The 25,255-nt window shown below is 46.1% G+C and overlaps 11 non-coding genes across 11 annotated transcripts; all 11 read right to left on the reverse strand.

The window, feature by feature from the left end:
* Positions 1–1,340: 1,340 nt before the first annotated feature.
* LOC130346778 (U2 spliceosomal RNA) lies at positions 1,341–1,531 on the reverse strand. The gene has a single exon (XR_008884924.1). It is a non-coding gene; the product is annotated as a U2 spliceosomal RNA (small nuclear RNA).
* A 2,079-nt stretch (positions 1,532–3,610) lies between these two features.
* On the reverse strand, positions 3,611–3,801 carry LOC130346780 (U2 spliceosomal RNA). Its single transcript, XR_008884925.1, has one exon. It is a non-coding gene; the product is annotated as a U2 spliceosomal RNA (small nuclear RNA).
* A 2,094-nt stretch (positions 3,802–5,895) lies between these two features.
* On the reverse strand, positions 5,896–6,086 carry LOC130346781 (U2 spliceosomal RNA). Its single transcript, XR_008884926.1, has one exon. It is a non-coding gene; the product is annotated as a U2 spliceosomal RNA (small nuclear RNA).
* Positions 6,087–8,180: 2,094 nt separating this feature from the next.
* Positions 8,181–8,371, reverse strand: LOC130346782 (U2 spliceosomal RNA). Its single transcript, XR_008884927.1, has one exon. It is a non-coding gene; the product is annotated as a U2 spliceosomal RNA (small nuclear RNA).
* A 2,086-nt stretch (positions 8,372–10,457) lies between these two features.
* On the reverse strand, positions 10,458–10,648 carry LOC130346783 (U2 spliceosomal RNA). Its single transcript, XR_008884928.1, has one exon. It is a non-coding gene; the product is annotated as a U2 spliceosomal RNA (small nuclear RNA).
* Positions 10,649–12,739: 2,091 nt separating this feature from the next.
* LOC130346784 (U2 spliceosomal RNA) lies at positions 12,740–12,930 on the reverse strand. Its single transcript, XR_008884929.1, has one exon. It is a non-coding gene; the product is annotated as a U2 spliceosomal RNA (small nuclear RNA).
* A 2,081-nt stretch (positions 12,931–15,011) lies between these two features.
* Positions 15,012–15,202, reverse strand: LOC130346785 (U2 spliceosomal RNA). Its single transcript, XR_008884930.1, has one exon. It is a non-coding gene; the product is annotated as a U2 spliceosomal RNA (small nuclear RNA).
* A 2,081-nt stretch (positions 15,203–17,283) lies between these two features.
* On the reverse strand, positions 17,284–17,474 carry LOC130346786 (U2 spliceosomal RNA). The gene has a single exon (XR_008884931.1). It is a non-coding gene; the product is annotated as a U2 spliceosomal RNA (small nuclear RNA).
* A 2,087-nt stretch (positions 17,475–19,561) lies between these two features.
* LOC130346787 (U2 spliceosomal RNA) lies at positions 19,562–19,752 on the reverse strand. The gene has a single exon (XR_008884932.1). It is a non-coding gene; the product is annotated as a U2 spliceosomal RNA (small nuclear RNA).
* Positions 19,753–21,845: 2,093 nt separating this feature from the next.
* LOC130346789 (U2 spliceosomal RNA) lies at positions 21,846–22,036 on the reverse strand. Its single transcript, XR_008884934.1, has one exon. It is a non-coding gene; the product is annotated as a U2 spliceosomal RNA (small nuclear RNA).
* A 2,087-nt stretch (positions 22,037–24,123) lies between these two features.
* LOC130346791 (U2 spliceosomal RNA) lies at positions 24,124–24,314 on the reverse strand. The gene has a single exon (XR_008884935.1). It is a non-coding gene; the product is annotated as a U2 spliceosomal RNA (small nuclear RNA).
* Positions 24,315–25,255: the final 941 nt, after the last annotated feature.

A 25,255-nucleotide genomic window follows, 5' to 3' on the forward strand; every position in this document is an offset into this window, starting at 1 on the left:
CTAGTGATGTCAGTGGTATTGAGTGACATCACAGCACAGTGCTAAGGCTCCTGGGCCTGGACACAGCAGCGGCTGCAATATCTCAACGGAGAATACGTTTATATATATGTGTGTGTGTGCGCGTATATATATATATATATATATATACATATATATATATATATATATTTCTCCGCCGAAATCACTTTTAAACCCATTTCCACCTTTTTTTCCCTTCTCTTCCTCTTACTTTTTTTTCACGTTTTTTTACGTTTTTCTCCTTTTCGCCTCTTTTCTGGGCGTATTATTCTTCTTTTTCTTCTTTTTTTTCGTCTAATGCATACCCCATCAGTGCAGCAATGCTTATTCAATACCGCCAGCAGATGGAGACACTGGGGGATACTTTTCTAAGGATTTATACTGATTTTTCCTGTCTGAATTTGTCGCACAGAAAGTTGCAGGCCAAATATGTGTGACATTTCTGCGACTTTAGCTTCTAGAGCATTTTTACAACATTATACATAGGTGCTGAATACATAAAAAGCGACTGTTCAGCGACAGACAAGTCGCATCGGCTGAAAGTAGGCCAGAATGTCAGTCCATGTTGGAGCAGGTTTAGATACAGTCTAAAGTATAGATCTCAAAGTCTGTGCACAGAATTTAGCAAGGGCCTCGCACCTTCTGATGCATCAGGTAGGTGCACAATAGCATAGCCTAACCCTCTGTACTTTGGTCTATATTGATGCGGGACATAGACAGCCAGCTGATGACCAATCCATTAGTGCAATGGATGGCTGGAAGCATTTGTCTTTGCCTTTGCAATACCACAGAAGCAATGCATGGTCAATGTACAGCAATGACACACCTGTGTGAACAGCCAGGAGACCCCCCCCCCCCCCCCCCCATGTTATGTTACATAGTTACATAGTTAGTACGGTCGAAAAAAGACATATGTCCATCAAGTTCAACCAGGGAATTAAGGGGTAGGGGTGTGGCGCGATATTGGGGAAGGGATGAGATTTTATATTTCTTCATAAGCATTAATCTTATTTTGTCAATTAGGAACATTCAGCACCCACCCGCTATCAAGGCAGCTGCCTATCATGTCATGCCCTACCTGCACAGGTGTGCTGGCTACTCAAATGATCCAATTAAGGAGGCCATTTAGTCAGCAGCAGCAGAAGTCCTGTGCCTGGACGCTCCAACAGCGGCCAGACACAAGCAGAAGCAGCAGAAGCAGCAGCAGCAGCACCACCTTTTGTTTTTTGGCTGCAGCAGCAAGGCCCACAGGGCTGGCTAGCTGGCTAGCCAGCAAGCAGGTAGCAATGAAAGTAGGAATCTTTCTTTTTAACCCTGTAAGGGGGTGGTGCACTGTACCCGAAGATACTGCCATATCGGGTCAATGCATAGGGCGACGGAAGCAAGCTTCGAAATCGGCCCCCGTTCTCAAAAATCCATTTAATATATGGTCCCCAGATAGGGGACGTATCAGATATTAAACTGATAAGAACAGATACTACACTTGATCTTAGCCAAAAGGCCGAGAAGCGATAACCGTGAAAGGGGCGGGCCCAACAAGGTCCCCTTCATGGGCACTATCACTGCTTGCTGTCAGGGAGGCTGCCAGACAATTTTCCATGCACACTCTGGGCTGGGGGGCAGTCAACCACCAGTACACACAGCAGAACCTAAACCCATACCATTATTGCTAAGCAGCAAGACAGGGGCCCATTGCACTCCCACGGGGCCTTTTTAAATGCAATCCATAACCCGGATTTGCCAGGAACCCTTCTTACTCCTCCTACTTGCATGTGACACTGGGCTTAGGATCTGCATAGGAAACACACACACAAGCACACACCTACCTTTGTTGCCTGCAGATGCCTCCTTGGCTGTCCCCAAACGGTATCAAACCAACACCCACGGGAAGCTGTAAGCATAGAGGACATGCCTGCACCCCATTGGACTTACCTGTGTGGGTTAAATCCGGGTTATTTGACAACCTATGGCGGTGATGGTTCTGCTCAGGCAGAGCAGTGCTGATGCTCCTCATAAAGCTGTCGCTGCTGTGAAGGTTCTAGGTGACATCACAAATCCCTATGGTTACATACACAACAAAGCTGGGTTGTTGTTGTTTACACTCTGCAAGGCCTGTGGAAGTGAGTGACATCATAGCACTGTAGTTCTGAGGGTTCTAGATGGATGCAACAATCTCCTGTTGCTTCTATGAAGGCCATAATAGACGACATCACCAAACAGCTCCATAGTCACATACACAGCAAAGGAGAGATGTTGTTTACACCTAGTGATGTCAGTGGTATTGAGTGACATCACAGCACAGTGCTAAGGCTCCTGGGCCTGGACACAGCAGCGGCTGCAATATCTCAACGGAGAATACGTTTATATATATGTGTGTGTGTGCGCGTATATATATATATATATATATATATATATATATATTCTCCGCCGAAATCACTTTTAAACCCATTTCCACCTTTTTTTCCCTTCTCTTCCTCTTACTTTTTTTTCAAGTTTTTTTACGTTTTTCTCCTTTTCGCCTCTTTTCTGGGCGTATTATTCTTCTTTTTCTTCTTTTTTTTCGTCTAATGCATACCCCATCAGTGCAGCAATGCTTATTCAATACCGCCAGCAGATGGAGACACTGGGGGATAATTTTCTAAGGATTTATACTGATTTTTCCTGTCTGAATTTGTCGCACAGAAAGTTGCAGGCCAAATATGTGTGACATTTCTGCGACTTTAGCTTCTAGAGCATTTTTACAACATTATACATAGGTGCTGAATACATAAAAAGCGACTGTTCAGCGACAGACAAGTCGCATCGGCTGAAAGTAGGCCAGAATGTCAGTCCATGTTGGAGCAGGTTTAGATACAGTCTAAAGTATAGATCTCAAAGTCTGTGCACAGAATTTAGCAAGGGCCTCGCACCTTCTGATGCATCAGGTAGGTGCACAATAGCATAGCCTAACCCTCTGTACTTTGGTCTATATTGATGCGGGACATAGACAGCCAGCTGATGACCAATCCATTAGTGCAATGGATGGCTGGAAGCATTTGTCTTTGCCTTTGCAATACCACAGAAGCAATGCATGGTCAATGTACAGCAATGACACACCTGTGTGAACAGCCAGGAGACCCCCCCCCCCCCCCCCCCATGTTATGTTACATAGTTACATAGTTAGTACGGTCGAAAAAAGACATATGTCCATCAAGTTCAACCAGGGAATTAAGGGGTAGGGGTGTGGCGCGATATTGGGGAAGGGATGAGATTTTATATTTCTTCATAAGCATTAATCTTATTTTGTCAATTAGGAACATTCAGCACCCACCCGCTATCAAGGCAGCTGCCTATCATGTCATGCCCTACCTGCACAGGTGTGCTGGCTACTCAAATGATCCAATTAAGGAGGCCATTTAGTCAGCAGCAGCAGAAGTCCTGTGCCTGGACGCTCCAACAGCGGCCAGACACAAGCAGAAGCAGCAGAAGCAGCAGCAGCAGCACCACCTTTTGTTTTTTGGCTGCAGCAGCAAGGCCCACAGGGCTGGCTAGCTGGCTAGCCAGCAAGCAGGTAGCAATGAAAGTAGGAATCTTTCTTTTTAACCCTGTAAGGGGGTGGTGCACTGTACCCGAAGATACTGCCATATCGGGTCAATGCATAGGGCGACGGAAGCAAGCTTCGAAATCGGCCCCCGTTCTCAAAAATCCATTTAATATATGGTCCCCAGATAGGGGACGTATCAGATATTAAACTGATAAGAACAGATACTACACTTGATCTTAGCCAAAAGGCCGAGAAGCGATAACCGTGAAAGGGGCGGGCCCAACAAGGTCCCCTTCATGGGCACTATCACTGCTTGCTGTCAGGGAGGCTGCCAGACAATTTTCCATGCACACTCTGGGCTGGGGGGCAGTCAACCACCAGTACACACAGCAGAACCTAAACCCATACCATTATTGCTAAGCAGCAAGACAGGGGCCCATTGCACTCCCACGGGGCCTTTTTAAATGCAATCCATAACCCGGATTTGCCAGGAACCCTTCTTACTCCTCCTACTTGCATGTGACACTGGGCTTAGGATCTGCATAGGAAACACACACACAAGCACACACCTACCTTTGTTGCCTGCAGATGCCTCCTTGGCTGTCCCCAAACGGTATCAAACCAACACCCACGGGAAGCTGTAAGCATAGAGGACATGCCTGCACCCCATTGGACTTACCTGTGTGGGTTAAATCCGGGTTATTTGACAACCTATGGCGGTGATGGTTCTGCTCAGGCAGAGCAGTGCTGATGCTCCTCATAAAGCTGTCGCTGCTGTGAAGGTTCTAGGTGACATCACAAATCCCTATGGTTACATACACAACAAAGCTGGGTTGTTGTTGTTTACACTCTGCAAGGCCTGTGGAAGTGAGTGACATCATAGCACTGTAGTTCTGAGGGTTCTAGATGGATGCAACAATCTCCTGTTGCTTCTATGAAGGCCATAATAGACGACATCACCAAACAGCTCCATAGTCACATACACAGCAAAGGAGAGATGTTGTTTACACCTAGTGATGTCAGTGGTATTGAGTGACATCACAGCACAGTGCTAAGGCTCCTGGGCCTGGACACAGCAGCGGCTGCAATATCTCAACGGAGAATACGTTTATATATATGTGTGTGCGCGTATATATATATATATATATATATATATATATATATATATATATATATATTCTCCGCCGAAATCACTTTTAAACCCATTTCCACCTTTTTTTCCCTTCTCTTCCTCTTACTTTTTTTTCACGTTTTTTTACGTTTTTCTCCTTTTCGCCTCTTTTCTGGGCGTATTATTCTTCTTTTTCTTCTTTTTTTTCGTCTAATGCATACCCCATCAGTGCAGCAATGCTTATTCAATACCGCCAGCAGATGGAGACACTGGGGGATAATTTTCTAAGGATTTATACTGATTTTTCCTGTCTGAATTTGTCGCACAGAAAGTTGCAGGCCAAATATGTGTGACATTTCTGCGACTTTAGCTTCTAGAGCATTTTTACAACATTATACATAGGTGCTGAATACATAAAAAGCGACTGTTCAGCGACAGACAAGTCGCATCGGCTGAAAGTAGGCCAGAATGTCAGTCCATGTTGGAGCAGGTTTAGATACAGTCTAAAGTATAGATCTCAAAGTCTGTGCACAGAATTTAGCAAGGGCCTCGCACCTTCTGATGCATCAGGTAGGTGCACAATAGCATAGCCTAACCCTCTGTACTTTGGTCTATATTGATGCGGGACATAGACAGCCAGCTGATGACCAATCCATTAGTGCAATGGATGGCTGGAAGCATTTGTCTTTGCCTTTGCAATACCACAGAAGCAATGCATGGTCAATGTACAGCAATGACACACCTGTGTGAACAGCCAGGAGACCCCCCCCCCCCCCCCCCCCCCCCATGTTATGTTACATAGTTACATAGTTAGTACGGTCGAAAAAAGACATATGTCCATCAAGTTCAACCAGGGAATTAAGGGGTAGGGGTGTGGCGCGATATTGGGGAAGGGATGAGATTTTATATTTCTTCATAAGCATTAATCTTATTTTGTCAATTAGGAACATTCAGCACCCACCCGCTATCAAGGCAGCTGCCTATCATGTCATGCCCTACCTGCACAGGTGTGCTGGCTACTCAAATGATCCAATTAAGGAGGCCATTTAGTCAGCAGCAGCAGAAGTCCTGTGCCTGGACGCTCCAACAGCGGCCAGACACAAGCAGAAGCAGCAGAAGCAGCAGCAGCAGCACCACCTTTTGTTTTTTGGCTGCAGCAGCAAGGCCCACAGGGCTGGCTAGCTGGCTAGCCAGCAAGCAGGTAGCAATGAAAGTAGGAATCTTTCTTTTTAACCCTGTAAGGGGGTGGTGCACTGTACCCGAAGATACTGCCATATCGGGTCAATGCATAGGGCGACGGAAGCAAGCTTCGAAATCGGCCCCCGTTCTCAAAAATCCATTTAATATATGGTCCCCAGATAGGGGACGTATCAGATATTAAACTGATAAGAACAGATACTACACTTGATCTTAGCCAAAAGGCCGAGAAGCGATAACCGTGAAAGGGGCGGGCCCAACAAGGTCCCCTTCATGGGCACTATCACTGCTTGCTGTCAGGGAGGCTGCCAGACAATTTTCCATGCACACTCTGGGCTGGGGGGCAGTCAACCACCAGTACACACAGCAGAACCTAAACCCATACCATTATTGCTAAGCAGCAAGACAGGGGCCCATTGCACTCCCACGGGGCCTTTTTAAATGCAATCCATAACCCGGATTTGCCAGGAACCCTTCTTACTCCTCCTACTTGCATGTGACACTGGGCTTAGGATCTGCATAGGAAACACACACACAAGCACACACCTACCTTTGTTGCCTGCAGATGCCTCCTTGGCTGTCCCCAAACGGTATCAAACCAACACCCACGGGAAGCTGTAAGCATAGAGGACATGCCTGCACCCCATTGGACTTACCTGTGTGGGTTAAATCCGGGTTATTTGACAACCTATGGCGGTGATGGTTCTGCTCAGGCAGAGCAGTGCTGATGCTCCTCATAAAGCTGTCGCTGCTGTGAAGGTTCTAGGTGACATCACAAATCCCTATGGTTACATACACAACAAAGCTGGGTTGTTGTTGTTTACACTCTGCAAGGCCTGTGGAAGTGAGTGACATCATAGCACTGTAGTTCTGAGGGTTCTAGATGGATGCAACAATCTCCTGTTGCTTCTATGAAGGCCATAATAGACGACATCACCAAACAGCTCCATAGTCACATACACAGCAAAGGAGAGATGTTGTTTACACCTAGTGATGTCAGTGGTATTGAGTGACATCACAGCACAGTGCTAAGGCTCCTGGGCCTGGACACAGCAGCGGCTGCAATATCTCAACGGAGAATACGTTTATATATATGTGTGTGTGTGCGCGTATATATATATATATATATATATATATATATATATATATATATATATATTTCTCCGCCGAAATCACTTTTAAACCCATTTCCACCTTTTTTTCCCTTCTCTTCCTCTTACTTTTTTTTCACGTTTTTTTACGTTTTTCTCCTTTTCGCCTCTTTTCTGGGCGTATTATTCTTCTTTTTCTTCTTTTTTTTCGTCTAATGCATACCCCATCAGTGCAGCAATGCTTATTCAATACCGCCAGCAGATGGAGACACTGGGGGATAATTTTCTAAGGATTTATACTGATTTTTCCTGTCTGAATTTGTCGCACAGAAAGTTGCAGGCCAAATATGTGTGACATTTCTGCGACTTTAGCTTCTAGAGCATTTTTACAACATTATACATAGGTGCTGAATACATAAAAAGCGACTGTTCAGCGACAGACAAGTCGCATCGGCTGAAAGTAGGCCAGAATGTCAGTCCATGTTGGAGCAGGTTTAGATACAGTCTAAAGTATAGATCTCAAAGTCTGTGCACAGAATTTAGCAAGGGCCTCGCACCTTCTGATGCATCAGGTAGGTGCACAATAGCATAGCCTAACCCTCTGTACTTTGGTCTATATTGATGCGGGACATAGACAGCCAGCTGATGACCAATCCATTAGTGCAATGGATGGCTGGAAGCATTTGTCTTTGCCTTTGCAATACCACAGAAGCAATGCATGGTCAATGTACAGCAATGACACACCTGTGTGAACAGCCAGGAGATCCCCCCCCCCCCCCCCCCATGTTATGTTACATAGTTACATAGTTAGTACGGTCGAAAAAAGACATATGTCCATCAAGTTCAACCAGGGAATTAAGGGGTAGGGGTGTGGCGCGATATTGGGGAAGGGATGAGATTTTATATTTCTTCATAAGCATTAATCTTATTTTGTCAATTAGGAACATTCAGCACCCACCCGCTATCAAGGCAGCTGCCTATCATGTCATGCCCTACCTGCACAGGTGTGCTGGCTACTCAAATGATCCAATTAAGGAGGCCATTTAGTCAGCAGCAGCAGAAGTCCTGTGCCTGGACGCTCCAACAGCGGCCAGACACAAGCAGAAGCAGCAGAAGCAGCAGCAGCAGCACCACCTTTTGTTTTTTGGCTGCAGCAGCAAGGCCCACAGGGCTGGCTAGCTGGCTAGCCAGCAAGCAGGTAGCAATGAAAGTAGGAATCTTTCTTTTTAACCCTGTAAGGGGGTGGTGCACTGTACCCGAAGATACTGCCATATCGGGTCAATGCATAGGGCGACGGAAGCAAGCTTCGAAATCGGCCCCCGTTCTCAAAAATCCATTTAATATATGGTCCCCAGATAGGGGACGTATCAGATATTAAACTGATAAGAACAGATACTACACTTGATCTTAGCCAAAAGGCCGAGAAGCGATAACCGTGAAAGGGGCGGGCCCAACAAGGTCCCCTTCATGGGCACTATCACTGCTTGCTGTCAGGGAGGCTGCCAGACAATTTTCCATGCACACTCTGGGCTGGGGGGCAGTCAACCACCAGTACACACAGCAGAACCTAAACCCATACCATTATTGCTAAGCAGCAAGACAGGGGCCCATTGCACTCCCACGGGGCCTTTTTAAATGCAATCCATAACCCGGATTTGCCAGGAACCCTTCTTACTCCTCCTACTTGCATGTGACACTGGGCTTAGGATCTGCATAGGAAACACACACACAAGCACACACCTACCTTTGTTGCCTGCAGATGCCTCCTTGGCTGTCCCCAAACGGTATCAAACCAACACCCACGGGAAGCTGTAAGCATAGAGGACATGCCTGCACCCCATTGGACTTACCTGTGTGGGTTAAATCCGGGTTATTTGACAACCTATGGCGGTGATGGTTCTGCTCAGGCAGAGCAGTGCTGATGCTCCTCATAAAGCTGTCGCTGCTGTGAAGGTTCTAGGTGACATCACAAATCCCTATGGTTACATACACAACAAAGCTGGGTTGTTGTTGTTTACACTCTGCAAGGCCTGTGGAAGTGAGTGACATCATAGCACTGTAGTTCTGAGGGTTCTAGATGGATGCAACAATCTCCTGTTGCTTCTATGAAGGCCATAATAGACGACATCACCAAACAGCTCCATAGTCACATACACAGCAAAGGAGAGATGTTGTTTACACCTAGTGATGTCAGTGGTATTGAGTGACATCACAGCACAGTGCTAAGGCTCCTGGGCCTGGACACAGCAGCGGCTGCAATATCTCAACGGAGAATACGTTTATATATATGTGTGTGTGTGCGCGTATATATATATATATATATATATATATATATATATATATATTTCTCCGCCGAAATCACTTTTAAACCCATTTCCACCTTTTTTTCCCTTCTCTTCCTCTTACTTTTTTTTCACGTTTTTTTACGTTTTTCTCCTTTTCGCCTCTTTTCTGGGCGTATTATTCTTCTTTTTCTTCTTTTTTTTCGTCTAATGCATACCCCATCAGTGCAGCAATGCTTATTCAATACCGCCAGCAGATGGAGACACTGGGGGATAATTTTCTAAGGATTTATACTGATTTTTCCTGTCTGAATTTGTCGCACAGAAAGTTGCAGGCCAAATATGTGTGACATTTCTGCGACTTTAGCTTCTAGAGCATTTTTACAACATTATACATAGGTGCTGAATACATAAAAAGCGACTGTTCAGCGACAGACAAGTCGCATCGGCTGAAAGTAGGCCAGAATGTCAGTCCATGTTGGAGCAGGTTTAGATACAGTCTAAAGTATAGATCTCAAAGTCTGTGCACAGAATTTAGCAAGGGCCTCGCACCTTCTGATGCATCAGGTAGGTGCACAATAGCATAGCCTAACCCTCTGTACTTTGGTCTATATTGATGCGGGACATAGACAGCCAGCTGATGACCAATCCATTAGTGCAATGGATGGCTGGAAGCATTTGTCTTTGCCTTTGCAATACCACAGAAGCAATGCATGGTCAATGTACAGCAATGACACACCTGTGTGAACAGCCAGGAGACCCCCCCCCCCCCCCCCCATGTTATGTTACATAGTTACATAGTTAGTACGGTCGAAAAAAGACATATGTCCATCAAGTTCAACCAGGGGAATTAAGGGGTAGGGGTGTGGCGCGATATTGGGGAAGGGATGAGATTTTATATTTCTTCATAAGCATTAATCTTATTTTGTCAATTAGGAACATTCAGCACCCACCCGCTATCAAGGCAGCTGCCTATCATGTCATGCCCTACCTGCACAGGTGTGCTGGCTACTCAAATGATCCAATTAAGGAGGCCATTTAGTCAGCAGCAGCAGAAGTCCTGTGCCTGGACGCTCCAACAGCGGCCAGACACAAGCAGAAGCAGCAGAAGCAGCAGCAGCAGCACCACCTTTTGTTTTTTGGCTGCAGCAGCAAGGCCCACAGGGCTGGCTAGCTGGCTAGCCAGCAAGCAGGTAGCAATGAAAGTAGGAATCTTTCTTTTTAACCCTGTAAGGGGGTGGTGCACTGTACCCGAAGATACTGCCATATCGGGTCAATGCATAGGGCGACGGAAGCAAGCTTCGAAATCGGCCCCCGTTCTCAAAAATCCATTTAATATATGGTCCCCAGATAGGGGACGTATCAGATATTAAACTGATAAGAACAGATACTACACTTGATCTTAGCCAAAAGGCCGAGAAGCGATAACCGTGAAAGGGGCGGGCCCAACAAGGTCCCCTTCATGGGCACTATCACTGCTTGCTGTCAGGGAGGCTGCCAGACAATTTTCCATGCACACTCTGGGCTGGGGGGCAGTCAACCACCAGTACACACAGCAGAACCTAAACCCATACCATTATTGCTAAGCAGCAAGACAGGGGCCCATTGCACTCCCACGGGGCCTTTTTAAATGCAATCCATAACCCGGATTTGCCAGGAACCCTTCTTACTCCTCCTACTTGCATGTGACACTGGGCTTAGGATCTGCATAGGAAACACACACACAAGCACACACCTACCTTTGTTGCCTGCAGATGCCTCCTTGGCTGTCCCCAAACGGTATCAAACCAACACCCACGGGAAGCTGTAAGCATAGAGGACATGCCTGCACCCCATTGGACTTACCTGTGTGGGTTAAATCCGGGTTATTTGACAACCTATGGCGGTGATGGTTCTGCTCAGGCAGAGCAGTGCTGATGCTCCTCATAAAGCTGTCGCTGCTGTGAAGGTTCTAGGTGACATCACAAATCCCTATGGTTACATACACAACAAAGCTGGGTTGTTGTTGTTTACACTCTGCAAGGCCTGTGGAAGTGAGTGACATCATAGCACTGTAGTTCTGAGGGTTCTAGATGGATGCAACAATCTCCTGTTGCTTCTATGAAGGCCATAATAGACGACATCACCAAACAGCTCCATAGTCACATACACAGCAAAGGAGAGATGTTGTTTACACCTAGTGATGTCAGTGGTATTGAGTGACATCACAGCACAGTGCTAAGGCTCCTGGGCCTGGACACAGCAGCGGCTGCAATATCTCAACGGAGAATACGTTTATATATATGTGTGTGTGTGCGCGTATATATATATATATATATATATATATATATATATATATATATATATTTCTCAGCCGAAATCACTTTTAAACCCATTTCCACCTTTTTTTCCCTTCTCTTCCTCTTACTTTTTTTTCACGTTTTTTTACGTTTTTCTCCTTTTCGCCTCTTTTCTGGGCGTATTATTCTTCTTTTTCTTCTTTTTTTTCGTCTAATGCATACCCCATCAGTGCAGCAATGCTTATTCAATACCGCCAGCAGATGGAGACACTGGGGGATAATTTTCTAAGGATTTATACTGATTTTTCCTGTCTGAATTTGTCGCACAGAAAGTTGCAGGCCAAATATGTGTGACATTTCTGCGACTTTAGCTTCTAGAGCATTTTTACAACATTATACATAGGTGCTGAATACATAAAAAGCGACTGTTCAGCGACAGACAAGTCGCATCGGCTGAAAGTAGGCCAGAATGTCAGTCCATGTTGGAGCAGGTTTAGATACAGTCTAAAGTATAGATCTCAAAGTCTGTGCACAGAATTTAGCAAGGGCCTCGCGCCTTCTGATGCATCAGGTAGGTGCACAATAGCATAGCCTAACCCTCTGTACTTTGGTCTATATTGATGCGGGACATAGACAGCCAGCTGATGACCAATCCATTAGTGCAATGGATGGCTGGAAGCATTTGTCTTTGCCTTTGCAATACCACAGAAGCAATGCATGGTCAATGTACAGCAATGACACACCTGTGTGAACAGCCAGGAGACCCCCCCCCCCCCCCCCCATGTTATGTTACATAGTTACATAGTTAGTACGGTCGAAAAAAGACATATGTCCATCAAGTTCAACCAGGGAATTAAGGGGTAGGGGTGTGGCGCGATATTGGGGAAGGGATGAGATTTTATATTTCTTCATAAGCATTAATCTTATTTTGTCAATTAGGAACATTCAGCACCCACCCGCTATCAAGGCAGCTGCCTATCATGTCATGCCCTACCTGCACAGGTGTGCTGGCTACTCAAATGATCCAATTAAGGAGGCCATTTAGTCAGCAGCAGCAGAAGTCCTGTGCCTGGACGCTCCAACAGCGGCCAGACACAAGCAGAAGCAGCAGAAGCAGCAGCAGCAGCACCACCTTTTGTTTTTTGGCTGCAGCAGCAAGGCCCACAGGGCTGGCTAGCTGGCTAGCCAGCAAGCAGGTAGCAATGAAAGTAGGAATCTTTCTTTTTAACCCTGTAAGGGGGTGGTGCACTGTACCCGAAGATACTGCCATATCGGGTCAATGCATAGGGCGACGGAAGCAAGCTTCGAAATCGGCCCCCGTTCTCAAAAATCCATTTAATATATGGTCCCCAGATAGGGGACGTATCAGATATTAAACTGATAAGAACAGATACTACACTTGATCTTAGCCAAAAGGCCGAGAAGCGATAACCGTGAAAGGGGCGGGCCCAACAAGGTCCCCTTCATGGGCACTATCACTGCTTGCTGTCAGGGAGGCTGCCAGACAATTTTCCATGCACACTCTGGGCTGGGGGGCAGTCAACCACCAGTACACACAGCAGAACCTAAACCCATACCATTATTGCTAAGCAGCAAGACAGGGGCCCATTGCACTCCCACGGGGCCTTTTTAAATGCAATCCATAACCCGGATTTGCCAGGAACCCTTCTTACTCCTCCTACTTGCATGTGACACTGGGCTTAGGATCTGCATAGGAAACACACACACAAGCACACACCTACCTTTGTTGCCTGCAGATGCCTCCTTGGCTGTCCCCAAACGGTATCAAACCAACACCCACGGGAAGCTGTAAGCATAGAGGACATGCCTGCACCCCATTGGACTTACCTGTGTGGGTTAAATCCGGGTTATTTGACAACCTATGGCGGTGATGGTTCTGCTCAGGCAGAGCAGTGCTGATGCTCCTCATAAAGCTGTCGCTGCTGTGAAGGTTCTAGGTGACATCACAAATCCCTATGGTTACATACACAACAAAGCTGGGTTGTTGTTGTTTACACTCTGCAAGGCCTGTGGAAGTGAGTGACATCATAGCACTGTAGTTCTGAGGGTTCTAGATGGATGCAACAATCTCCTGTTGCTTCTATGAAGGCCATAATAGACGACATCACCAAACAGCTCCATAGTCACATACACAGCAAAGGAGAGATGTTGTTTACACCTAGTGATGTCAGTGGTATTGAGTGACATCACAGCACAGTGCTAAGGCTCCTGGGCCTGGACACAGCAGCGGCTGCAATATCTCAACGGAGAATACGTTTATATATATGTGTGTGTGTGCGCGTATATATATATATATATATATATATATATATATATATATTTCTCCGCCGAAATCACTTTTAAACCCATTTCCACCTTTTTTTCCCTTCTCTTCCTCTTACTTTTTTTTCACGTTTTTTTACGTTTTTCTCCTTTTCGCCTCTTTTCTGGGCGTATTATTCTTCTTTTTCTTCTTTTTTTTCGTCTAATGCATACCCCATCAGTGCAGCAATGCTTATTCAATACCGCCAGCAGATGGAGACACTGGGGGATAATTTTCTAAGGATTTATACTGATTTTTCCTGTCTGAATTTGTCGCACAGAAAGTTGCAGGCCAAATATGTGTGACATTTCTGCGACTTTAGCTTCTAGAGCATTTTTACAACATTATACATAGGTGCTGAATACATAAAAAGCGACTGTTCAGCGACAGACAAGTCGCATCGGCTGAAAGTAGGCCAGAATGTCAGTCCATGTTGGAGCAGGTTTAGATACAGTCTAAAGTATAGATCTCAAAGTCTGTGCACAGAATTTAGCAAGGGCCTCGCACCTTCTGATGCATCAGGTAGGTGCACAATAGCATAGCCTAACCCTCTGTACTTTGGTCTATATTGATGCGGGACATAGACAGCCAGCTGATGACCAATCCATTAGTGCAATGGATGGCTGGAAGCATTTGTCTTTGCCTTTGCAATACCACAGAAGCAATGCATGGTCAATGTACAGCAATGACACACCTGTGTGAACAGCCAGGAGACCCCCCCCCCCCCCCCATGTTATGTTACATAGTTACATAGTTAGTACGGTCGAAAAAAGACATATGTCCATCAAGTTCAACCAGGGAATTAAGGGGTAGGGGTGTGGCGCGATATTGGGGAAGGGATGAGATTTTATATTTCTTCATAAGCATTAATCTTATTTTGTCAATTAGGAACATTCAGCACCCACCCGCTATCAAGGCAGCTGCCTATCATGTCATGCCCTACCTGCACAGGTGTGCTGGCTACTCAAATGATCCAATTAAGGAGGCCTTTTAGTCAGCAGCAGCAGAAGTCCTGTGCCTGGACGCTCCAACAGCGGCCAGACACAAGCAGAAGCAGCAGAAGCAGCAGCAGCAGCACCACCTTTTGTTTTTTGGCTGCAGCAGCAAGGCCCACAGGGCTGGCTAGCTGGCTAGCCAGCAAGCAGGTAGCAATGAAAGTAGGAATCTTTCTTTTTAACCCTGTAAGGGGGTGGTGCACTGTACCCGAAGATACTGCCATATCGGGTCAATGCATAGGGCGACGGAAGCAAGCTTCGAAATCGGCCCCCGTTCTCAAAAATCCATTTAATATATGGTCCCCAGATAGGGGACGTATCAGATATTAAACTGATAAGAACAGATACTACACTTGATCTTAGCCAAAAGGCCGAGAAGCGATAACCGTGAAAGGGGCGGGCCCAACAAGGTCCCCTTCATGGGCACTATCACTGCTTGCTGTCAGGGAGGCTGCCAGACAATTTTCCATGCACACTCTGGGCTGGGGGGCAGTCAACCACCAGTACACACAGCAGAACCTAAACCCATACCATTATTGCTAAGCAGCAAGACAGGGGCCCATTGCACTCCCACGGGGCCTTTTTAAATGCAATCCATAACCCGGATTTGCCAGGAACCCTTCTTACTCCTCCTACTTGCATGTGACACTGGGCTTAGGATCTGCATAGGAAACACACACACAAGCACACACCTACCTTTGTTGCCTGCAGATGCCTCCTTGGCTGTCCCCAAACGGTATCAAACCAACACCCACGGGAAGCTGTAAGCATAGAGGACATGCCTGCACCCCATTGGACTTACCTGTGTGGGTTAAATCCGGGTTATTTGACAACCTATGGCGGTGATGGTTCTGCTCAGGCAGAGCAGTGCTGATGCTCCTCATAAAGCTGTCGCTGCTGTGAAGGTTCTAGGTGACATCACAAATCCCTATGGTTACATACACAACAAAGCTGGGTTGTTGTTGTTTACACTCTGCAAGGCCTGTGGAAGTGAGTGACATCATAGCACTGTAGTTCTGAGGGTTCTAGATGGATGCAACAATCTCCTGTTGCTTCTATGAAGGCCATAATAGACGACATCACCAAACAGCTCCATAGTCACATACACAGCAAAGGAGAGATGTTGTTTACACCTAGTGATGTCAGTGGTATTGAGTGACATCACAGCACAGTGCTAAGGCTCCTGGGCCTGGACACAGCAGCGGCTGCAATATCTCAACGGAGAATACGTTTATATATATGTGTGTGTGTGCGCGTATATATATATATATATATATATATATATATATATATATATATATTCTCCGCCGAAATCACTTTTAAACCCATTTCCACCTTTTTTTCCCTTCTCTTCCTCTTACTTTTTTTTCACGTTTTTTTACGTTTTTCTCCTTTTCGCCTCTTTTCTGGGCGTATTATTCTTCTTTTTCTTCTTTTTTTTCGTCTAATGCATACCCCATCAGTGCAGCAATGCTTATTCAATACCGCCAGCAGATGGAGACACTGGGGGATAATTTTCTAAGGATTTATACTGATTTTTCCTGTCTGAATGCACAGAAAGTTGCAGGCCAAATATGTGTGACATTTCTGCGACTTTAGCTTCTAGAGCATTTTTACAACATTATACATAGGTGCTGAATACATAAAAAGCGACTGTTCAGCGACAGACAAGTCGCATCGGCTGAAAGTAGGCCAGAATGTCAGTCCATGTTGGAGCAGGTTTAGATACAGTCTAAAGTATAGATCTCAAAGTCTGTGCACAGAATTTAGCAAGGGCCTCGCACCTTCTGATGCATCAGGTAGGTGCACAATAGCATAGCCTAACCCTCTGTACTTTGGTCTATATTGATGCGGGACATAGACAGCCAGCTGATGACCAATCCATTAGTGCAATGGATGGCTGGAAGCATTTGTCTTTGCCTTTGCAATACCACAGAAGCAATGCATGGTCAATGTACAGCAATGACACACCTGTGTGAACAGCCAGGAGACCCCCCCCCCCCCCCCATGTTATGTTACATAGTTACATAGTTAGTACGGTCGAAAAAAGACATATGTCCATCAAGTTCAACCAGGGAATTAAGGGGTAGGGGTGTGGCGCGATATTGGGGAAGGGATGAGATTTTATATTTCTTCATAAGCATTAATCTTATTTTGTCAATTAGGAACATTCAGCACCCACCCGCTATCAAGGCAGCTGCCTATCATGTCATGCCCTACCTGCACAGGTGTGCTGGCTACTCAAATGATCCAATTAAGGAGGCCATTTAGTCAGCAGCAGCAGAAGTCCTGTGCCTGGACGCTCCAACAGCGGCCAGACACAAGCAGAAGCAGCAGAAGCAGCAGCAGCAGCACCACCTTTTGTTTTTTGGCTGCAGCAGCAAGGCCCACAGGGCTGGCTAGCTGGCTAGCCAGCAAGCAGGTAGCAATGAAAGTAGGAATCTTTCTTTTTAACCCTGTAAGGGGGTGGTGCACTGTACCCGAAGATACTGCCATATCGGGTCAATGCATAGGGCGACGGAAGCAAGCTTCGAAATCGGCCCCCGTTCTCAAAAATCCATTTAATATATGGTCCCCAGATAGGGGACGTATCAGATATTAAACTGATAAGAACAGATACTACACTTGATCTTAGCCAAAAGGCCGAGAAGCGATAACCGTGAAAGGGGCGGGCCCAACAAGGTCCCCTTCATGGGCACTATCACTGCTTGCTGTCAGGGAGGCTGCCAGACAATTTTCCATGCACACTCTGGGCTGGGGGGCAGTCAACCACCAGTACACACAGCAGAACCTAAACCCATACCATTATTGCTAAGCAGCAAGACAGGGGCCCATTGCACTCCCACGGGGCCTTTTTAAATGCAATCCATAACCCGGATTTGCCAGGAACCCTTCTTACTCCTCCTACTTGCATGTGACACTGGGCTTAGGATCTGCATAGGAAACACACACACAAGCACACACCTACCTTTGTTGCCTGCAGATGCCTCCTTGGCTGTCCCCAAACGGTATCAAACCAACACCCACGGGAAGCTGTAAGCATAGAGGACATGCCTGCACCCCATTGGACTTACCTGTGTGGGTTAAATCCGGGTTATTTGACAACCTATGGCGGTGATGGTTCTGCTCAGGCAGAGCAGTGCTGATGCTCCTCATAAAGCTGTCGCTGCTGTGAAGGTTCTAGGTGACATCACAAATCCCTATGGTTACATACACAACAAAGCTGGGTTGTTGTTGTTTACACTCTGCAAGGCCTGTGGAAGTGAGTGACATCATAGCACTGTAGTTCTGAGGGTTCTAGATGGATGCAACAATCTCCTGTTGCTTCTATGAAGGCCATAATAGACGACATCACCAAACAGCTCCATAGTCACATACACAGCAAAGGAGAGATGTTGTTTACACCTAGTGATGTCAGTGGTATTGAGTGACATCACAGCACAGTGCTAAGGCTCCTGGGCCTGGACACAGCAGCGGCTGCAATATCTCAACGGAGAATACGTTTATATATATGTGTGTGTGTGCGCGTATATATATATATATATATATATATATATATATATATATATATTTCTCCGCCGAAATCACTTTTAAACCCATTTCCACCTTTTTTTCCCTTCTCTTCCTCTTACTTTTTTTTCACGTTTTTTTACGTTTTTCTCCTTTTCGCCTCTTTTCTGGGCGTATTATTCTTCTTTTTCTTCTTTTTTTTTCGTCTAATGCATACCCCATCAGTGCAGCAATGCTTATTCAATACCGCCAGCAGATGGAGACACTGGGGGATAATTTTCTAAGGATTTATACTGATTTTTCCTGTCTGAATTTGTCGCACAGAAAGTTGCAGGCCAAATATGTGTGACATTTCTGCGACTTTAGCTTCTAGAGCATTTTTACAACATTATACATAGGTGCTGAATACATAAAAAGCGACTGTTCAGCGACAGACAAGTCGCATCGGCTGAAAGTAGGCCAGAATGTCAGTCCATGTTGGAGCAGGTTTAGATACAGTCTAAAGTATAGATCTCAAAGTCTGTGCACAGAATTTAGCAAGGGCCTCGCACCTTCTGATGCATCAGGTAGGTGCACAATAGCATAGCCTAACCCTCTGTACTTTGGTCTATATTGATGCGGGACATAGACAGCCAGCTGATGACCAATCCATTAGTGCAATGGATGGCTGGAAGCATTTGTCTTTGCCTTTGCAATACCACAGAAGCAATGCATGGTCAATGTACAGCAATGACACACCTGTGTGAACAGCCAGGAGACCCCCCCCCCCCCCCCCATGTTATGTTACATAGTTACATAGTTAGTACGGTCGAAAAAAGACATATGTCCATCAAGTTCAACCAGGGAATTAAGGGGTAGGGGTGTGGCGCGATATTGGGGAAGGGATGAGATTTTATATTTCTTCATAAGCATTAATCTTATTTTGTCAATTAGGAACATTCAGCACCCACCCGCTATCAAGGCAGCTGCCTATCATGTCATGCCCTACCTGCACAGGTGTGCTGGCTGCTCAAATGATCCAATTAAGGAGGCCATTTAGTCAGCAGCAGCAGAAGTCCTGTGCCTGGACGCTCCAACAGCGGCCAGACACAAGCAGAAGCAGCAGAAGCAGCAGCAGCAGCACCACCTTTTGTTTTTTGGCTGCAGCAGCAAGGCCCACAGGGCTGGCTAGCTGGCTAGCCAGCAAGCAGGTAGCAATGAAAGTAGGAATCTTTCTTTTTAACCCTGTAAGGGGGTGGTGCACTGTACCCGAAGATACTGCCATATCGGGTCAATGCATAGGGCGACGGAAGCAAGCTTCGAAATCGGCCCCCGTTCTCAAAAATCCATTTAATATATGGTCCCCAGATAGGGGACGTATCAGATATTAAACTGATAAGAACAGATACTACACTTGATCTTAGCCAAAAGGCCGAGAAGCGATAACCGTGAAAGGGGCGAGCCCAACAAGGTCCCCTTCATGGGCACTATCACTGCTTGCTGTCAGGGAGGCTGCCAGACAATTTTCCATGCACACTCTGGGCTGGGGGGCAGTCAACCACCAGTACACACAGCAGAACCTAAACCCATACCATTATTGCTAAGCAGCAAGACAGGGGCCCATTGCACTCCCACGGGGCCTTTTTAAATGCAATCCATAACCCGGATTTGCCAGGAACCCTTCTTACTCCTCCTACTTGCATGTGACACTGGGCTTAGGATCTGCATAGGAAACACACACACAAGCACACACCTACCTTTGTTGCCTGCAGATGCCTCCTTGGCTGTCCCCAAACGGTATCAAACCAACACCCACGGGAAGCTGTAAGCATAGAGGACATGCCTGCACCCCATTGGACTTACCTGTGTGGGTTAAATCCGGGTTATTTGACAACCTATGGCGGTGATGGTTCTGCTCAGGCAGAGCAGTGCTGATGCTCCTCATAAAGCTGTCGCTGCTGTGAAGGTTCTAGGTGACATCACAAATCCCTATGGTTACATACACAACAAAGCTGGGTTGTTGTTGTTTACACTCTGCAAGGCCTGTGGAAGTGAGTGACATCATAGCACTGTAGTTCTGAGGGTTCTAGATGGATGCAACAATCTCCTGTTGCTTCTATGAAGGCCATAATAGACGACATCACCAAACAGCTCCATAGTCACATACACAGCAAAGGAGAGATGTTGTTTACACCTAGTGATGTCAGTGGTATTGAGTGACATCACAGCACAGTGCTAAGGCTCCTGGGCCTGGACACAGCAGCGGCTGCAATATCTCAACGGAGAATACGTTTATATATATGTGTGTGTGTGCGCGTATATATATATATATATATATATATATATATATATATATATATATATATATATTCTCCGCCGAAATCACTTTTAAACCCATTTCCACCTTTTTTTCCCTTCTCTTCCTCTTACTTTTTTTTCCCGTTTTTTTACGTTTTTCTCCTTTTCGCCTCTTTTCTGGGCGTATTATTCTTCTTTTTCTTCTTTTTTTTCGTCTAATGCATACCCCATCAGTGCAGCAATGCTTATTCAATACCGCCAGCAGATGGAGACACTGGGGGATAATTTTCTAAGGATTTATACTGATTTTTCCTGTCTGAATTTGTCGCACAGAAAGTTGCAGGCCAAATATGTGTGACATTTCTGCGACTTTAGCTTCTAGAGCATTTTTACAACATTATACATAGGTGCTGAATACATAAAAAGCGACTGTTCAGCGACAGACAAGTCGCATCGGCTGAAAGTAGGCCAGAATGTCAGTCCATGTTGGAGCAGGTTTAGATACAGTCTAAAGTATAGATCTCAAAGTCTGTGCACAGAATTTAGCAAGGGCCTCGCACCTTCTGATGCATCAGGTAGGTGCACAATAGCATAGCCTAACCCTCTGTACTTTGGTCTATATTGATGCGGGACATAGACAGCCAGCTGATGACCAATCCATTAGTGCAATGGATGGCTGGAAGCATTTGTCTTTGCCTTTGCAATACCACAGAAGCAATGCATGGTCAATGTACAGCAATGACACACCTGTGTGAACAGCCAGGAGACCCCCCCCCCCCCCCATGTTATGTTACATAGTTACATAGTTAGTACGGTCGAAAAAAGACATATGTCCATCAAGTTCAACCAGGGAATTAAGGGGTAGGGGTGTGGCGCGATATTGGGGAAGGGATGAGATTTTATATTTCTTCATAAGCATTAATCTTATTTTGTCAATTAGGAACATTCAGCACCCACCCGCTATCAAGGCAGCTGCCTATCATGTCATGCCCTACCTGCACAGGTGTGCTGGCTACTCAAATGATCCAATTAAGGAGGCCATTTAGTCAGCAGCAGCAGAAGTCCTGTGCCTGGACGCTCCAACAGCGGCCAGACACAAGCAGAAGCAGCAGAAGCAGCAGCAGCAGCACCACCTTTTGTTTTTTGGCTGCAGCAGCAAGGCCCACAGGGCTGGCTAGCTGGCTAGCCAGCAAGCAGGTAGCAATGAAAGTAGGAATCTTTCTTTTTAACCCTGTAAGGGGGTGGTGCACTGTACCCGAAGATACTGCCATATCGGGTCAATGCATAGGGCGACGGAAGCAAGCTTCGAAATCGGCCCCCGTTCTCAAAAATCCATTTAATATATGGTCCCCAGATAGGGGACGTATCAGATATTAAACTGATAAGAACAGATACTACACTTGATCTTAGCCAAAAGGCCGAGAAGCGATAACCGTGAAAGGGGCGGGCCCAACAAGGTCCCCTTCATGGGCACTATCACTGCTTGCTGTCAGGGAGGCTGCCATACAATTTTCCATGCACACTCTGGGCTGGGGGGCAGTCAACCACCAGTACACACAGCAGAACCTAAACCCATACCATTATTGCTAAGCAGCAAGACAGGGGCCCATTGCACTCCCACGGGGCCTTTTTAAATGCAATCCATAACCCGGATTTGCCAGGAACCCTTCTTACTCCTCCTACTTGCATGTGACACTGGGCTTAGGATCTGCATAGGAAACACACACACAAGCACACACCTACCTTTGTTGCCTGCAGATGCCTCCTTGGCTGTCCCCAAACGGTATCAAACCAACACCCACGGGAAGCTGTAAGCATAGAGGACATGCCTGCACCCCATTGGACTTACCTGTGTGGGTTAAATCCGGGTTATTTGACAACCTATGGCGGTGATGGTTCTGCTCAGGCAGAGCAGTGCTGATGCTCCTCATAAAGCTGTCGCTGCTGTGAAGGTTCTAGGTGACATCACAAATCCCTATGGTTACATACACAACAAAGCTGGGTTGTTGTTGTTTACACTCTGCAAGGCCTGTGGAAGTGAGTGACATCATAGCACTGTAGTTCTGAGGGTTCTAGATGGATGCAACAATCTCCTGTTGCTTCTATGAAGGCCATAATAGACGACATCACCAAACAGCTCCATAGTCACATACACAGCAAAGGAGAGATGTTGTTTACACCTAGTGATGTCAGTGGTATTGAGTGACATCACAGCACAGTGCTAAGGCTCCTGGGCCTGGACACAGCAGCGGCTGCAATATCTCAACGGAGAATACGTTTATATATATGTGTGTGTGTGCGCGTATATATATATATATATATATATATATATATATATATATATATTTCTCCGCCGAAATCACTTTTAAACCCATTTCCACCTTTTTTTCCCTTCTCTTCCTCTTACTTTTTTTTCACGTTTTTTTACGTTTTTCTCCTTTTCGCCTCTTTTCTGGGCGTATTATTCTTCTTTTTCTTCTTTTTTTTCGTCTAATGCATACCCCATCAGTGCAGCAATGCTTATTCAATACCGCCAGCAGATGGAGACACTGGGGGATAATTTTCTAAGGATTTATACTGATTTTTCCTGTCTGAATTTGTCGCACAGAAAGTTGCAGGCCAAATATGTGTGACATTTCTGCGACTTTAGCTTCTAGAGCATTTTTACAACATTATACATAGGTGCTGAATACATAAAAAGCGACTGTTCAGCGACAGACAAGTCGCATCGGCTGAAAGTAGGCCAGAATGTCAGTCCATGTTGGAGCAGGTTTAGATACAGTCTAAAGTATAGATCTCAAAGTCTGTGCACAGAATTTAGCAAGGGCCTCGCACCTTCTGATGCATCAGGTAGGTGCACAATAGCATAGCCTAACCCTCTGTACTTTGGTCTATATTGATGCGGGACATAGACAGCCAGCTGATGACCAATCCATTAGTGCAATGGATGGCTGGAAGCATTTGTCTTTGCCTTTGCAATACCACAGAAGCAATGCATGGTCAATGTACAGCAATGACACACCTGTGTGAACAGCCAGGAGACCCCCCCCCCCCCCCCCCATGTTATGTTACATAGTTACATAGTTAGTACGGTCGAAAAAAGACATATGTCCATCAAGTTCAACCAGGGAATTAAGGGGTAGGGGTGTGGCGCGATATTGGGGAAGGGATGAGATTTTATATTTCTTCATAAGCATTAATCTTATTTTGTCAATTAGGAACATTCAGCACCCACCCGCTATCAAGGCAGCTGCCTATCATGTCATGCCCTACCTGCACAGGTGTGCTGGCTACTCAAATGATCCAATTAAGGAGGCCATTTAGTCAGCAGCAGCAGAAGTCCTGTGCCTGGACGCTCCAACAGCGGCCAGACACAAGCAGAAGCAGCAGAAGCAGCAGCAGCAGCACCACCTTTTGTTTTTTGGCTGCAGCAGCAAGGCCCACAGGGCTGGCTAGCTGGCTAGCCAGCAAGCAGGTAGCAATGAAAGTAGGAATCTTTCTTTTTAACCCTGTAAGGGGGTGGTGCACTGTACCCGAAGATACTGCCATATCGGGTCAATGCATAGGGCGACGGAAGCAAGCTTCGAAATCGGCCCCCGTTCTCAAAAATCCATTTAATATATGGTCCCCAGATAGGGGACGTATCAGATATTAAACTGATAAGAACAGATACTACACTTGATCTTAGCCAAAAGGCCGAGAAGCGATAACCGTGAAAGGGGCGGGCCCAACAAGGTCCCCTTCATGGGCACTATCACTGCTTGCTGTCAGGGAGGCTGCCAGACAATTTTCCATGCACACTCTGGGCTGGGGGGCAGTCAACCACCAGTACACACAGCAGAACCTAAACCCATACCATTATTGCTAAGCAGCAAGACAGGGGCCCATTGCACTCCCACGGGGCCTTTTTAAATGCAATCCATAACCCGGATTTGCCAGGAACCCTTCTTACTCCTCCTACTTGCATGTGACACTGGGCTTAGGATCTGCATAGGAAACACACACACAAGCACACACCTACCTTTGTTGCCTGCAGATGCCTCCTTGGCTGTCCCCAAACGGTATCAAACCAACACCCACGGGAAGCTGTAAGCATAGAGGACATGCCTGCACCCCATTGGACTTACCTGTGTGGGTTAAATCCGGGTTATTTGACAACCTATGGCGGTGATGGTTCTGCTCAGGCAGAGCAGTGCTGATGCTCCTCATAAAGCTGTCGCTGCTGTGAAGGTTCTAGGTGACATCACAAATCCCTATGGTTACATACACAACAAAGCTGGGTTGTTGTTGTTTACACTCTGCAAGGCCTGTGGAAGTGAGTGACATCATAGCACTGTAGTTCTGAGGGTTCTAGATGGATGCAACAATCTCCTGTTGCTTCTATGAAGGCCATAATAGACGACATCACCAAACAGCTCCATAGTCACATACACAGCAAAGGAGAGATGTTGTTTACACCTAGTGATGTCAGTGGTATTGAGTGACATCACAGCACAGTGCTAAGGCTCCTGGGCCTGGACACAGCAGCGGCTGCAATATCTCAACGGAGTATACGTTTATATATATGTGTGTGTGTGCGCGTATATATATATATATATATATATATATATATATATATTTCTCCGCCGAAATCACTTTTAAACCCATTT

Source organism: Hyla sarda, unplaced genomic scaffold, assembly GCF_029499605.1.
Source record: "Hyla sarda isolate aHylSar1 unplaced genomic scaffold, aHylSar1.hap1 scaffold_800, whole genome shotgun sequence".
NCBI lineage: Eukaryota > Metazoa > Chordata > Amphibia > Anura > Hylidae > Hyla > Hyla sarda.